Raw genomic sequence first — 16,272 nt, forward strand, 5'->3', positions numbered from 1 at the left:
AGATTCATACCCCTGGAGACACGGGGTATGAATCTTGTCTAGGGCCTAGACAAACAAGCCTCAAAGAAAGCTTGCAGACCATGTTACGTTCTGTGTAACATCGGCCTGTCAACCACTCTACACAACGATAGACAACAGTGTTTCAAAGAAGAGATCGTCCGGGAGTTTAACCCGGGTAATCAATGAACCCGAGGCGAGAATCATTCCCCTGCACCAATGAGCCCCATAGTAGACCAGCTGACCCCGTTATATTCCGATTGGTAGCCCATGTGACATGGACCTGAAGACTGAATGTCAGTGATTTATGGAATAAATGGAATCTGGTTGGCCTAAGGCTCACAATTCCCCAACTTCAAGCCCTAACGCTAAGGCCATTTCCCGCGCCGAAGCCGAGGCAGCGAAAGTACTCCTTTCCTTCACAGATAAAGAAATGATTCTGAAAATGGATAAGGCACAATTAGAGCAGAGATGGGACCAAGTCACACATGTGCAAGTCTCAAGTCTCAAGTCTTAACCTTCAAGTCTCAAGTAAGTCCTAAGTCTTTTTTTTTTCCTTAGGCAAGTCAAGTCAAGTCAAGTCAAGTCAAGTCCTTAAATAGGTCAAGTAAAGTCCAAGTCAAGTCCTTAAATAGGTCAAGTCCAAGTGAAGTTAACTGTAGTTTTTATTTATTAACTTGCTCCATATTAAGTCATATTTACTTAATTCAGTTTCATCATCATATTCATTGCATTAAAGCTACCGTATTTGCCGGTGTATTGGTCGACCTTTTTCGATCCAAAATCGACCGAAAAAAATCGACCTCGACTTATACACCGAGTCATAAAATTTAACTTCGTATTCATCGCTTCAAATGTGATGGTAACCAAGGCCGTTTCTCATGCATCTCATTGTGCGTTGCACTTAGAAAATTTGAACCGGGCGGCGTGCGCGAGTGCGCGGCCCGCTGGAAGTCGAATGAGGCGCCGCGACCACCTCCGCGGTGCTTATAAACAGCCGATCCGCTCGGCGGGGGCTATTTTCGGCCACTTGGCTCGTGCGCACGGCCTCCCGGATGTGCCGGGCGGGTGCGCGAGCTCGCCGGCCGCTGGAAGTCGAATGAGGCGCCGCAACCACCTCCGCGGTGCTTATAAACAGCCGATCCGCTCGGCGGGGGCTATTTTCGGCCACTTGGCTCGTGCGCACGGCCTCCCGGATGTGCCGGGCGGGTGCGCGAGCTCGCCGGCCGCTGGAAGTCGAATGAGGCGCCGCAACCACCTCCGCGGTGCTTATAAACAGCCGATCCGCTCGGCGGGGGCTATTTTCGGCCACTTGGCTCGTGCGCACGGCCTCCCGGATGTGCCGGGCGGGTGCGCGAGCTCGCCGGCCGCTGGAAGTCCAATGAGGCGCCGCGATCTCCTCCGCGGTGCTTATAAAGTGCCGATCCGCTCGGCTTGGAGCTATTTCCGGCCTCCCGTTGGTGCCGGGCGGCGTGCGCGAGCTCGCCGGCCGCGATCTCCTCCGCGGTGCTTATAAACAGCCGCATGCGCACGGCCTCCCGGAATTTGAACACATTTCGTCAATAAATTTCGCATATTGAATTTTGAAGTTTAATATAATGCAACAATTGAGCTCGACTTATACAAAGGATATATCATAAAATCGTAAATTTCCGTCGAATTTTAGGGGGTCGACTTATACACCGAGTCGACCTGTACACCGGCAAATACGGTACATATACACACACACCTATTTAGATACATGAAAAGCACTTACTTGGCAGAATGGCTCTTCAGATGACAGACAAAGTTTGAAGTTGTCGTCTGGCTGTCCAAAATGTTTTTGTTGCATATCTCGCACTAACCAGCTATACACAGAGCCTCCAGCGCCGCCACATGTACTCTCCTAGGATTAGCCTGTTCAGCTACGTATAACACGTGTGGCTTATAAACTTGTGTGTAACACTTTTGCAAAAATAAAAAAATGGGTGACATTATTTGACTATGCCATGATGTTTTATCCATTGCGCCACTCGCCCTACAAGTTAAGGCTATCGACCGCAAACGTGTGGAAAATCGTCATTGTCCAAAAGATGGCTGTTCAGCAATAGGGAGCAGGGACAAATTCCACCCAGTAATTTGAGTATGCCATGACCCGGATTCGAACCGGGGTTGCTGCGGCCACAACGCAGAGTACTAACCACTATACGATCATGGCCAATACGTGCACCTTATTTAACGCTCCTGCATACAGGCCATGATCGTGTAGTGGTTAATGGTTGTAATCGATTCGAATCCGGGTCATGGAATAATCAAATTACCTTGATGAATTTGTCTGCTGGTCACTGTTGCTAAACAGCCTTCCTTTGGACAATGACAGTTTTCCACACAAGTTTACAGTCGATACAGTCTTGTAGGGTGAGTGGCGGAATGGATGAAACATGACGGCAAGTGATGAGAATAAAAACAACATATTTAAGAGACCCAAGGTAAATTCACTCAACCTTCGTTTCAATTGACAGCCCATGTGACACTCAACTCAGATGAAATGGGGCTAGTTGATCAACAGCAATATTTTAACGAAGGGTTCATCTGGGAGTTAAACCCCGGACCTCTCACACCCAAAGCAAGATTCATACCCCTAGAGTCACGGGGTATGAATCTTGTCTAGGGCCTAGACAAACAAGCCTCAAAGAAAGCTTGCAGACCATGTTACGTTCTGTGCAACATTGGCCTGTCAACCACTCTACACAACGATAGACAACAGTGTTTCAAAGAAGAGATCGTCCGGGAGTTTAACCCGGGTAATCAATGAACCCGAGGCGAGAATCATTCCCCTGCACCAATGAGCCCCATAGTAGACCAGCTGACCCCGTTATATTCCGATTGGTAGCCCATGTGACATGGACCTGAAGACGGAATTTCAGTGATTTATGGAATAAATGGAATCTGGTTGGCCTAAGGCTCACAATTCCCTAACTTCAAGCCCTAACGCTAAGGCTAAAACCTTAACAAATACCAAACCCTAATAATTTAACCTTAACCTGCTAACCCGCCTACCGTAACCCCCTCACCTTTAATCTCTAATGCTCCCCCTAAAGGTAGTGCTTTCTAAACTTGAACGCAGGCATATGTGAACTGGAACAGCAGTTTGCCCCATTTCAGAACTGTTTTAGAAAACCTTTACAGACGGTTAAAATCCACATAATAGTTACGCGCGCATGTGTTCCGTGAGCGTTCTAGCACATACCGCCCCCCACCCCACCTTTCCTTTCTGCCGCCAAGTAGCAAGTTGCCCCTCTACACAGCACAGTCCTCGTTAGTATAGTGGACAGTATCTCCGCCTGTCACGTGGAAGACCGGAGTTCGGTTCCCTGACAGGGTGTTTATTTCTTTGTGCGAAATAGAATTTAAGCAGGTTTTCGACCCATGTGCGTTAACCTGTGTTTGCAGCAGAGCTATATATAGCTGCATTGGTTGATATTATTACATCATAAGATGGCACCGCGGATGGCAACCTCGGTGATTCGCTCTCTCCTACTTTGTGTTATTTTCTATCTTTTTAACCTCACTTTGAATCATACTTCCGGTTTGCCACGTAGAGCGCCGCAGCGTCACGAGAGAGACGATCTACAGTCCAACATTTCTATATGCTTTTCTAGTTCTTCAACGCTTTTTACGTTTTTTATTCCACTTTTGGGAGTTTACTATTGTTGAACGTCGCGGACCGTCAATCCCTGCCATTTCAACCACGTCACTGTTTGGCTCTTAGCGGAGGCTTCGTGGCTGTTTGTCTACCGTTGATCATCGGACACGCAAGTATGGCTGCGGATCAAGAGGTTTGTACGGCTTTGTGCACCAATTGCACCCTTTTCTTAGAGAGGTTGTCCCTGCTATAGGGACGTGTCCGCCAGCTAGAGCAGAATAGTGCGATAACACTAGATGTGGCGGACACAGTCGCACCTGGACTACTGTAACGCATTATCAAAGTCAAAGTCAGTTTTATTGTCAATTTCTTCTCATGTCAAGTCATACAAAGAGATCGAAATTGCGTTTCCTACTATCCCACTGTGGAGACAAGACAGATTACACCCAATTGGCCCACAGACAAACAAAACATTCAAGTAAACGATACACAAAGTAAAAATAAGAAGGCACATACCCTATTTTTCGGACTAAAAGTTGCTCCGGAATATACGTTGCATCAGACATAAAATGCACAATAAAATGAAAAAAAAAAAACATATATAAGTCGCTCCGGAGTATTCGTCGTATTTTGGGGGAAATTTATTCGACAAAACCCAACACCAAGAACAGACATTAAAGGAAAATGTGCTTTCGGGAGTTTGCAAACATTTTTTAAGGTTGTGTTAAACTTATAATCATATTCATATCTAGTATTGGAGTGCTCGTGTGGATTGGTGGGGGCCGAGGAATGTGCAGGCAAACTGCATGAACTTGTTTTCTTCGAAGTGTTGTGGAATAGGCCCGGATAGGGAGTACAGGAGGAGACCATCTCAAGGTCGGTGAAGGAACGAGAACAACAGCACGTCTATGAGACCGGACTTCGATGGGAAAACCCAACCGCCTGACCTCAGCGACACCTGGACGAGGAGGAGATGGCCATCGACCAATCATCTCACAATATTTTGCATGCTTTAATATTCATATTGTGTTTCTTTAAAACTGGGCAACCCGGAAGAATGTGTCGTCTTTTGGTGGTCACAAAAACGCACGAGTTTTAGTGTGAGGGACCCGGGACCCAGGCCTGTATTAGTGCGCTTTGTCAGGAATAAATAATTGGTAAATTTGGTCTAATTGATCTACTGGTCTTCTCTTTGACAGAACGAACTCGCAAAATTGTTAGGTGCGCCAGTGTGTGGATTAGGACATAGCAATTTATGTGTTAAGTGTTGATCGCAATTTGGAGTCAGATCAATAACTAGAATCCGTAACCTAACAATTTCTTGGTGACCGCGGACGTGATGTCAAGAGAAGGGTAATTGACAACTCGTGGTCTTTAGCCAAGACACCGGACAGTGTCAGGAACACTGTCTCCCGGTCGGCGAACCGTTTGGAATAAGCGCACAACGTTGAGCTGGTACGACGTCTCCTCAACCCTGAGCTCATCACCGATAAGGTAAGCAGAATACCTGTTACTATAAGTCGAAATGCTGCAAATTGAAAGAGGAAATTTAAGAGGAGACTGTCGTTCAGATCAAATAAGGTGTGCATGAAGTTAAGATACATACGGTGAATAAGTTTGGAACTTACGTGTGTAACGTGTACGGTAAAGTCAGGGACTTACGCGTACTACGGATAGGTCAGGGACCTAGTGCTTCGTCGTGGCGGACAAGGGTGCGGTGACGATCGTATTCAAATAGCTGGGGTTAATAAAGAGATCCCCGAGGGGAAGTGAGGCCTCCTCAAAAAATATCCGGTGGTAACAGTTCCTCCTGTGAGAGATCAGACCGCTAAAATATCCAAAATGAACCAAATTGGGGGAGAGTGTGTGTGCGCGCAGAGGATCCTCATGAGTGGGTGTGTATATCAGTGTGTGTGAGTGAGATGTGTGTTCTATGGAAGAAATCAGTAATGGAGAATGTTTAGGAGGCTTTTGAGCGATAATAGGGAAATTGAGAAGTGGACAATGGTGTGTTTAAGTTGGTTAGAGAAACTAAGATGAGCAAGGTGTGGCAGTAGAGAAAATAAGGCGTGTGACAGAAAGTTACTAGAACGGTGGCTTGATAGGATGAGAATAAGAGACAACAAATGTTGTGTAGAAGACATTGAAAGATGTCGAATGTGAACATGATGAAGGGCGCAACAGCAAAGTTGGCCTGCCCTTTGAGAGGTTGAGACTGATGAGCGTGCCTGCACTCGCGCGTAGTCGCGGGTGTGGGCTGTGCGCGTGGGCCTGTGCTATGCTTGTGCAGGCGGTGGGCCGGCATCATGATTGTTGCAGGAAATGGCCAGCCTGTAACCGGTCAACATTGATGCCGCGACCCCCCCTCGCACGGGGGGGGGGGGGGGGGGGGTGCTATGGCCCGGGCGGGGCAGGGACAGTGTGAGTTTCTCAGTGAATGTTTGAAGCAGTGAGATTGAGCGGTTGTGTGCGTGCTCGGTGTGTGCGTTTATGTGCACACCCTGTGTGGGTGCAGGTGTGTGAGGAGGAAGACGGCATGGATCAGAGAATGTTCAAGAAAGGGGGGGCTAACTCGTAAATAATGAGGAGCTATTGGGAGTAATCTGTTTGTCCTTTCTTTAAGGTTAGGTTAGGTTAGGTTAGCAACACGAGCGATTTAGAGGTTCAAAAGAAAGACAGTTAAAAGAAAATAACATTTTTGATTTGGACAATTGCAGGCTAACAAGAGCATGAGAAAGAAGGGTAGAGAAAGCAGTGAAAATAGACGAGGAAAGAAATGAATACAAGGGCATTTATCCATCTTTGCATGATGTGACAAACCCGAGTGCCCCGACACTCGGAGTGAGCTATGTTGGACCGCCGCCGTACGGCGACCCCGGAGTAATGGCTCCGGTGGTGACGCTGGGTGGCAGGATGGTAGTGGATGTCGAGGGCGAAGGCGAAAGGGCGGATCAGAGTATTGTACAGTTGATTGAACAAGCAGTAAATAGAGAGAGGCGACGTGCCCGGGAGGGGGACACATCCCGCGTGGACACCTCCACCCCCGGTCCGAGCCCTCAACCGTCCAATGTGACGAAAGGAGAAAGCTGGCATAGACTTACTGCGCCCCTGTTTGAAAACATTAAATTGACTTTCCCACAACCCACCGATCTGGCCCCCACTATGTTTCCTTATGATGTGAAAATGTCACCTGCACAACATTATGTAACATGTGTGGAGAGTTGGATTGAAACCACAGGTCGCCATCCGGCTCTCACGCACGAGGCAGAGGTGCTCTTCCGAACGGCGCTGCTGGATGGACTTCCGCCAGATGTGAAGAAGCAGCTAATGTCAGATCCTGACATTCTGGTTTGTGCCGAAGAACGATTTAAACGTCATCTTTTGCATCACTGCAGAATGTTCACTGAGTCACAAGCTAAAGTTGAAAACGAGACAGACGCATTATCTAAACAGTTGTTGAAATTACAGTTGGCAAAAATGCATGGTGAAGCTAAACAGTCTAAATCACAGAAAAAGGAAATGCAAATGTCACGGGCTCTTCAGGTGGTGGGGCGCGGAAGGGGCCAGTTCCGGGGCGGATACAGAGGCCGGGGAGGGAGTGCACCTGCTTACCCGGAGAGGGCAGCATACAAACCCCATTCGCCCAACGCATGTTTCATCTGCGGCGAAACCGACCACTGGGCAAAAGAATGCCCACAGTATCGACCGCGCGGAGCCACCCGCCCACAAACGCACGGAGGTCAGTACTACCAACATGATGATCTCTGGTGTGGACATTTTGAATAGGGCTGCCCGGGGAGCCAGGAAAGCAGTGGCCCGGCGAAGCCAATGCTTCATGTGACAGTGGAAGGAAAAACCTGTGGAGATGCTGGTGGACACAGGAGCAACTTATTCATCAATAAACACTGCCCTTCCTGTATCCTCACTGTCAAAGAAAACAACAACTTTAGTCGGCTTCTCGGGACAACCACGTACTCTGCCTTTTACCAAACCACTTGAAACTGTGATCACAAGGACAGGGTGTAGACTGTGGCACAAATACATCCATTCCACAGACACTCCGATCAACTTGATGGGAAGGGACTTGCTGTCAGCCGTTCAAGCCAGAATTCTGTGTGGGCCAGAGGGAGTGATTATTCAATTTCCAGATGGCGTCGGCATCCAGTGCTCACAGCAGCTACAACAACATGGTCAGTGGCTGATGGCGCCCCTACCGGCAGAAGCAGAAACTGCAACCATCTACTGGGCCAGGCTGGAGCCAGAGACCCCTGCTGGTGGCGGTGTGTTCTCGACCTACCTACTGTGGAAGCCCTGGATCTGCTCACTGGCGCCATACCACCCACCTGTTGATCCTTTGCATTGCACTCTATATTATGACCGAAAAAGTGATGATTTGTTTGAAGAAATTGAAGGGCACATGTGGGATTTAACTTCATCATCCATTTTGATTGGTAAAGAGGGAGTCGCAGCGGCAACTGAATTGACATATGAACAAATGCAGTGGTTCAAAATGACAGAGAAAGGGGTGCCACACATTTCGCTGGCTCTTGCCCCAGGACACGAGGCCAGACAATTGGGCTCAATGGTCAAGCAGTTGTTGCAACAGACCGATTGGCGGAAAACTCACATTCCTAATTTGTACTGGTCTGAGTCTCAGAATGCATACCAAATTAAACAACCCATGGCAGACACAGGATTGCTGGAGATGATGTTGGTGTCCCGCACACACGGTAGGGAGTTAACTGATCATGAGGACGCTGAAGTAATGCTGGCGGCCTTGCCCGACACACTGTGGTCCCAGGGTCCATTTGATGTCGGGTTTTGTCATTCGGTGGCCCCTATTGATCTCCAAATAGATGAGACGCAGCCTATCAAACGGCCTCAATATCGTTGGCCGAAAGAGGCGGACCAAGGCATGGAAGACACTCTGTGTGGCCTCTGGGACGCAGGGGTGTTGGAAGTGTCCGACGGCCAAATCGCACTCCTTGCTGTGGCGTTACCAAACTGGGTGGAGCTTGGGTCAAGGTGGACAGGAGCTTCATTGTGCACTGAGTTTGACAGAACTGAGGAGATTTGATAAAAAATTGAATAATGCGTAGAGCTACAGAGAAAAGCATCATAGTCAGAGATTGAACAGATTTGGATAAAACAAATAGGCTAAAACGGTAAGAAACAAGAGCGAGATCTGATATTTTGGCTCGTCAGGCTTAAGAAGTAGAAGTTGAGTTAGATACATTTTAGAATAGGACATTTGGTCTAAAGTGGATTCAGTCAAGAGGAAGAGGGGCATTTTGGCATTTTAACAGGGATTGACAGCAAGGGAGATTGAGGATAGAAGATCTGGACAGCAATGACGTAAATTACATTAAAAACTGCCCATTCTAGGGAGAGGTGCTGGATGGTGTGACAGGCAGGATTTTTAGGAAGAGAAAAAGGGGGGAGTGAGACTCGCCAAGAGGGGCAATAAAGAGAAGCAGACTGAGAAACATATTTGAGCTAGACAACAGGAAAAAGGGGGAGAGCCAAATGATGACGTAAAAATCCAGAGGGAATAGTCGGACCCATCTTTATTGAATTTAATTAGGATAATTAATAGAGATCGAGTTTGTAGGAGCAATCTGAGGTTATGGAGGCTCCCGTGACACGCGGGTCCCACAGTCGTCCCCCCCCAGATAGACATATATGACAATTTGCGATGAATCTGATGGGCGAGTTTATGGAAAATTGAATTGGAGATTTTACAATAGGTCATGTTGACAAATATGTCCAAATGTGAAGAGTTACTATTAGGAGTCAATGTTTGCCTGCACACTAACATACTAACTTTGCTTAGTGTGGGAGGAGAGCTGAGTGATAGAGACGGATGTGTGTGTCTGCGAGTGTGTGGATGGGTGCGTGCGCATGAGATCATCTATGACTGTGTGTGCGCAGTATGATTGGCCAGAGAGGTCTGAAGTTGGGGTGATGTGTTTGCAATTGAGGATAAAATTCCTCTCACCTGAAGGGGTGGTACAGACTGGAGGGTCTGGAACTGGTAAGTGAGTTCTGACCGGAACCATGGCTCAATGATCAATCAGGGGCACCATCGACAACAAAACGGTGTGATGGAGAAGGCCCATTTCAGTGATATGGTCAGACAAGACAGAACTAGTATCGAACAGCAAGACTTTGGACGATTTGACGTGTGACGACTTTGAGCTCACCCGACGGGGTGACGGACTAGGTGGACAGTGACCAATTGTTTGACGCTTGAACGTGTTTGCAACAATAGCATGCTCTGCTTTGTTTTTCTGTGTGACTTGATTTTTTTTTTGCAGCATCAGCCACCAGCTAAGGAGCGGATTGCGCGTTGCTTGCGTAACTTGTTTTCCTTTTTGCAGGTTGTCGATTGCATTCGTGGAAAGTTTGTGTTGGATTTACAAGAATATGTTAACCCTTGCCCTTTTGGTTTTTATGATGAACTTGTTGATGACGTGGTTTTCAGGACATGATCCGCAGGCGCCAGGATTCATTTTATGACTGTTTTTATTTTGATACTTGATGTCTGTTTTTGTGTGTACAAATGTCCGCTGTCAGCCGGGCTATAAGCTCACTGACAGGAGTGCGATGATTTTTGTTTGTGTTGCCGAGTGTGTGTGGTGGACAGTCAAGTTTCAAGGACTTGGGGTGATGGTCCCGGGGCCCAGATGGTAACTAGTGGTTCCGTGGGCCTGTCTACAATGAGTGTGGTGATGAGAGGGGACGCTTTGCAGGTTCCTTTTGATACGTAATGACACATTGGGTGAATGTGTCAAAGGGGGAGTGGTAAAATAGAAATGGGTGAGTAGGTTTCAATTTGTAATTGTGATATACAAAGTTTATTTTCCAAATTCACTTGCTTTCAAGCTTTAACAGGACATGCCAGAATTCACCCAGCAGTGATGGAAGGAGCAGAGGAAGACCAGTGACATCTGGTTGTGGTGTGGAGATGACAAATTATAGGATCGCTTGCCGAAGAATGCATCAGGTATCTGTGCCCTCGTGTCGTTGATAATGCCTGTGGTGGTTGTCCCCATTGAAATACAGAATCTCAATTGGAACCTGGAGTCCCCACTGGCGGGGCTCCTGAAGCAAGCAAAAGAGACGTTTTGCCCCAGTGGTTGAGCGACGACGATCCAACATATATTGACACTATAGGAGTGCCCCGGGGTGTGCCAGATAAGTATAAACTCATTAATCAAGTGTTCTCGGGATTCGAAAGTATCTTCCTATGGATCACTCCCAATAAAAATGTAGACCGTACTAATTACTTTCATTACAATGTCCAACGACTGGGTAATTATACAGCTGAATCATTTGCCGCAGTTCATGAACAATTGGCTGCAACGTCGTTAATGGCGTTCCAAAATAGAATTGCGTTGGACAGGCTATTGACTAAGGAACATGGTGTGTGTGGAATGTTGGGTGATGCATGTTGTACTTTCATCCCAAACAACACGGCACCAGGAGACCGACTGACCAGGGCGTTGGAAGGACTAAGGACACTGAACAAAAAGATGAAAGATCATTCAGGTGTACACACCGATATTTGGTCTGATTGGATAAAAACGTTCGGAAGCTAGAAAAGCCTCATCATGTCTGTGCTTGTTGCTGTGGCTATTTTTACTACAGTTATGATTTTATGCAGTTGTTATTGTATTCCATGTATTAGGTCACTCACTGTCCGGTTGATCGAGAAAACCGTTGGCCCGTTGCCACCGATGGGCCAATATGCCCTGGTGACTCAACATGAGCAGCGGGGGGAAGGAAGGATCGACAGCGCGCTGGTAGCTGTTTGCTAGAGTAACGGGTGATGACCTCATAAATGAGGTCATGAGAGGGAATAAAGGAAACTGTGCTTTCGGGAGTTTGCAAACATATTTTTTAAGGTTGTGTTAAACTTATAATCATATTCATATCTAGTATTGGAGTGCTCGTGTGGATTGGTGGGGGCCGAGGAATGTGCAGGCAAACTGCATGAACTTGTTTTCTTCGAAGTGTTGTGGAATAGGCCCGGATAGGGAGTACCGGAGGAAACCATCTCAAGGTCGGTGAAGGAACGAGAACAACAGCACGTCTATGAGACCGGACTTCGAGGGGAAAACCCAACCGCCTGACCTCAGCGACACCTGGACGGGGAGGAGATGGCCATCGACCAATCATCTCACAATATTTTGCATGCTTTAATATTCATATTGTGTTTCTTTAAAACTGGGCAACCCGGAAGAATGTGTCGTCTTTTGGTGGTCACAAAAACGCACGAGTTTTAGTGTGAGGGACCCGGGACCCAGGCCTGTATTAGTGCGCTTTGTCAGGAATAAATAATTGGTAAATTTGGTCTAATTGATCTACTGGTCTTCTCTTTGACAGAACGAACTCGCAAAATTGTTAGGTGCGCCAGTGTGTGGATTAGGACATAGAAATTTATGTGTTAAGTGTTGATCGCAATTTGGAGTCAGATCAATAACTAGAATCCGTAACCTAACAACATGAACGAGCAACAACAGGCTTAACGATACGGTATGCTAACGTGACATAAACACAAACGAGAAGCTGAGAACGGGCCTGATGTAACAATAACAGTTATTCAAATAACTCTAACATAAATAACACCTTTATCAAACCATCTGTGTCACTCCAAATCATTAAAGCCATCGATCGAGTTGGTCCTCCTTTATGTATAGAAGTCCGACGTCAGTGGCGCGTTACAGTTAATTTTTTTCTACAGGACCATATAACAATATATAAACTATGAATGAAATGACAATAATATAAACAACAATTTTATCGAACCATCCATGTCACTCCAAATCAATGAATCTACCAGAATCTTCGTCTTCCGTGTCACTTGAGAAAAAAAAAAAGAAAAAAAAATTGACGCCGAAAAGAATACGTGTGCCACGGACGTCAGACTAGATATATCAAATAAATGTAATATAAACATCAATTTTAACAAACCATCCGTGTCACTCAAAATCATTAACGCGTTCAAATAACGATTTGTTCGAGAACCGGGATGTTGGAAAACAGATGTACCACTCCACAACAATTTAAAGCAAACCTTCGATGAGAATGGGATTTGAACCCATGCGTGCAGAGCACAATGGATTAGCAATCCATCGCCTTAACCTCTCAGCCACCTCATCTTGTGTTGCCAAATTATGTTACGTACGTTGTGCCAAGATACTTTGGATGTGAAGCTTGTGAAAATCCGACGAGGATGTGATATGAAATGATGAGTGGAGAGCACAATGGAGTAGCAACCTATCGCCTAAATATCTCAGCCATCGCATCTCATGCATGAGTTGAATAGGCGACATGATATGGTATGTACGGTGTAGTATAAGCCGCAAGGTAAAATGATACGATACTTTAGATGTGTAATGAAGAAAGGGTAAGCCACAAAATAAGTGACACTCTAAACAAAGAAAAACGTTTTTTCAATGTTGTCTCACCCCAAATCTTCGGATCTGCACAGTTGGATAGTTCCACCAACATTTTAACATCAACATTCTTTCATGGTCTGCCTGGGTGTCTTGGCTGAAGATCCTAAAGAAAAGACCTTAAACTTATTGTATGCGATTGCATATTGGTCATGATCGTATAGCGTTGTGGCCGTAGCATCACCGGAACGAATCTGGGTCATGGCGTAAGTAAATTACCTTGCTGAATTTTTCCGTTGTTCACTGTTGCCTTCTGTTGAACACAGGCTTCCAGACACGTCCACCCATGTTTTAACATCAACTGTATTTCATAAAGTTCTTCCAAATTCATCTTGGTGAAACTCCCTCAAGTGTTCCCATCTTTTTTTAGGCCTGTCTTCCATGAGGCAGCGGTAGACACAAAATTATGACCCTGAAAGGACACGCCCAAACCGGCTATGATATCAATCTGAATTCATTAATCACTAAAATGCAGTCCTCAGGTCCATGTCATATTCACTACTGTTGGAATAATTTTAAGTGAAGCTTTGGCCTGCCAGACCTGGAGGCCTCGCCTTTACGAGTTTATCTTTCCTTTTATCTAGGTTCTTCCTTTTTAGTGATAGGGATGTCTTTTGATCCCTGTCAGCCATTTGTATCCTTCCTGTCCTTATGTTGTCTGTGTGTTTTGGTTCCCGTAAGAGGCCTTCACTAACAATGAGCAGGGCTTATTTGCATAGGTGACATGTTCTTTGTTTGATTCACAGGAACTTCATTCCTTTTCATTTAGATGTAGGTTTGGTTCATAGATTGTAGTTTATCAGACCTGTTTTTCTTTGTTAAAGGTTACATACAGTTAGAAGTAGTTGCATAAAAGTTATCCCATATTTACTCAATGTTTGTTTAAGGAACTGCATACCGGTTACCTCACGTTTGCTTAATGTGTGTTGAAGTGTTTAGGACAAGTTACTTATTATTATTATGTGTTAATTTACCAAGTAGATAAAGTTAGCAAAGGTCTAGTTGCATTTGTTCCACAGCAAAGCGGCAATCAACGTGCTTCAAGGTATTTGATCACAGTCGACGACGAGTCAGCCAACTGCGAGGGAAGACGGCTGGGGATGGCCTCTGCGGGGGGTCACGAGCCAACAGCGAAGTGCTAATTCACACCACACTACATTCTTTTGCTAATCAGCGTTGCTACAGACACAATTCCCCCTCCCTTTAGTGTAGCAACGCCTCTGTAACCAGGGCAACCATAACATTAAAAAGAGGGGCACGTGGAGTAAGGACTCAGAACTGATGGAGGTTGTAACTGAGATTGCTTTCTCTATCGTTCTCCTCGCGAGTAAACCTGTTCTGGTTGTCTTCTCCTCTTCATTCCAGCGAGTGATTTAATGTCTAATCGTATTTAGACCCAACATTTAATTGGTCCTTCGAGCTGGATGCCAACACACCGGAGGATTCCAGCGGACGGCAGCAGAGATCCAGAAAGACCGCGCGGGGCAGGACCTTCCTAGGTGGGGTCCTAGAATCCTTTTCAAAGGCTGGCTGTCTGCTCGTCAGCTGGGATCTAAGGGTTGAAGGCAGTCCGAGGTGCAGAGGTGAAGATAACCAGAGGGTGAGTTTGGTTTTTTTTTATAAAAGGAATGAGCGGCCGAGGGCTCGTTGTGCCCTATAAAAGTCCTAGGACAGAACGGAAAGGTTCGTTCTAAAGGTATCAAAACGGAAAGGTCCGTTTAAATAAAAGTTACACGACGCAGATGTAACAAACCGGTTAAAGACAGAACGGAAAGGTTCGTTCTAAAGGTACCAAAACGGAAAGGTCCGTTTAAATAAAAGTTACACAACGCAGGTGTAACAAACCGGTTAAAGGACAGAGGTGTCCGACGGAGAGGCCCGTCTAAAAAGGTCAGCGGAAGTCCACGTGATGCCGAAAATTCCGTAATACTGAGTGATTGGGAGTGTGAATGGGAATACGTATCACTAGATACAGTATTCCATATTAAAGCAGTGGGGAACACATAACGTGGTTCTGTGGACGCAATAGGCAAGGATTCTCCACCAGAACGCTGGTAGAAGTGAGAATCACCACAGGATCTTTTCGTTATCCCACTGGAAACACCCGACTTTAGAAACCCCTATGGTTTTACAGTTGGGACCAAATTGATTAAAATGGGGAACGAGAAGAGTAAAAATAATATCCGAGATAATCTTAAATATGAAGATTGGAAAATAATTGAAAGGCAGGATCCCGACCGATTTAAAAAAAAAACTCGATAAATGGGTCAAGAAATATAAATTTGAGGGACAACTAAAAACAACCAAATTGATAGAACTTAGAGGCGCCATGAAAGAGAAAACAAAGAGAGACCCTAGAAAGATGAAAAAAGAAGGAGATGAGGATGTGGTGTTTTGGCTCAAAGTAGCAGGAGAGAGAGAGGGGAGAAAAAGAGAAAGTGGAAAAGGCACTGTATTGTAGGAAGGAAGATGATGAGACTGGGCCTAATGGTAGGCAGGCAAGAGATAATCAAAATTTACAGAGAGCTAGAGAAGAAGGGGGAGGTGTAGAGGAAGTAGAGAAGCGCGTAGGGAAAGCACATGCTACAACTTCAAAACATAAGGTCATAGAGAAGTTGTATCCACAAATACCCGACACTGGTGCACAAGAGGGGTCAACCCCCCTTATGGGTTAACAGACAGAGCCACCAGGCAGAAACACCCAATAGAAATGGATTGGTCAAAGGAAATGAGAGCAAATTATACAGAAATAGGGAGAACAAAGCAAAATGATAATGAAACCTTTGATGAATATCGAGTGCGCATGACAGAAGTATTTAAATTACACAGTGGACTGGTGGAAGATAATGCGCCCCAAGGGGCTTATCAACAGCAATTAAAAAATGCCATCCACGTAGGGTCCAGGCCAGCAATACAAATTAGGGTAATTGAGAAGTGGATGATGGTGTGCTTAAGTTGGTTGGAGAACCTAAGATGAGCAGTGTGTGGCAGTAGAAAAAATAAGACGTGTGTGGCAGAAAGTGACTAGAACGGTGGCTTGATAGGACGAAAATAAGAGACAGCAAATGTTGTGTAGAAGACAGTGAAAGATGTTGTATGTGAACATGATGAAAGGGGGCAACAGCAAAGTTGGCCTGCCCTTTGAGAGGGTGAGACTGACAAGCGTGCCTGCGCTCGCGCGTAGTCGCG

The 16,272-nt window shown here is 45.9% G+C and overlaps 2 non-coding genes across 2 annotated transcripts; both read right to left on the reverse strand.

Moving 5' to 3' along the window:
- Positions 1-2,122: 2,122 nt before the first annotated feature.
- On the reverse strand, positions 2,123-2,194 carry trnah-gug (transfer RNA histidin (anticodon GUG)). Its single transcript has one exon. It is a non-coding gene; the product is annotated as a tRNA-His (tRNA).
- Positions 2,195-12,704: 10,510 nt separating this feature from the next.
- trnas-gcu (transfer RNA serine (anticodon GCU)) lies at positions 12,705-12,786 on the reverse strand. Its single transcript has one exon. It is a non-coding gene; the product is annotated as a tRNA-Ser (tRNA).
- Between the last annotated feature and the right edge of the window lie 3,486 nt (positions 12,787-16,272).

The sequence above is a fragment of the Syngnathus floridae genome, chromosome 21, assembly GCF_059516105.1.
Source record: "Syngnathus floridae isolate MCC-2025c chromosome 21, RoL_Sflo_1.0, whole genome shotgun sequence".
NCBI lineage: Eukaryota > Metazoa > Chordata > Actinopteri > Syngnathiformes > Syngnathidae > Syngnathus > Syngnathus floridae.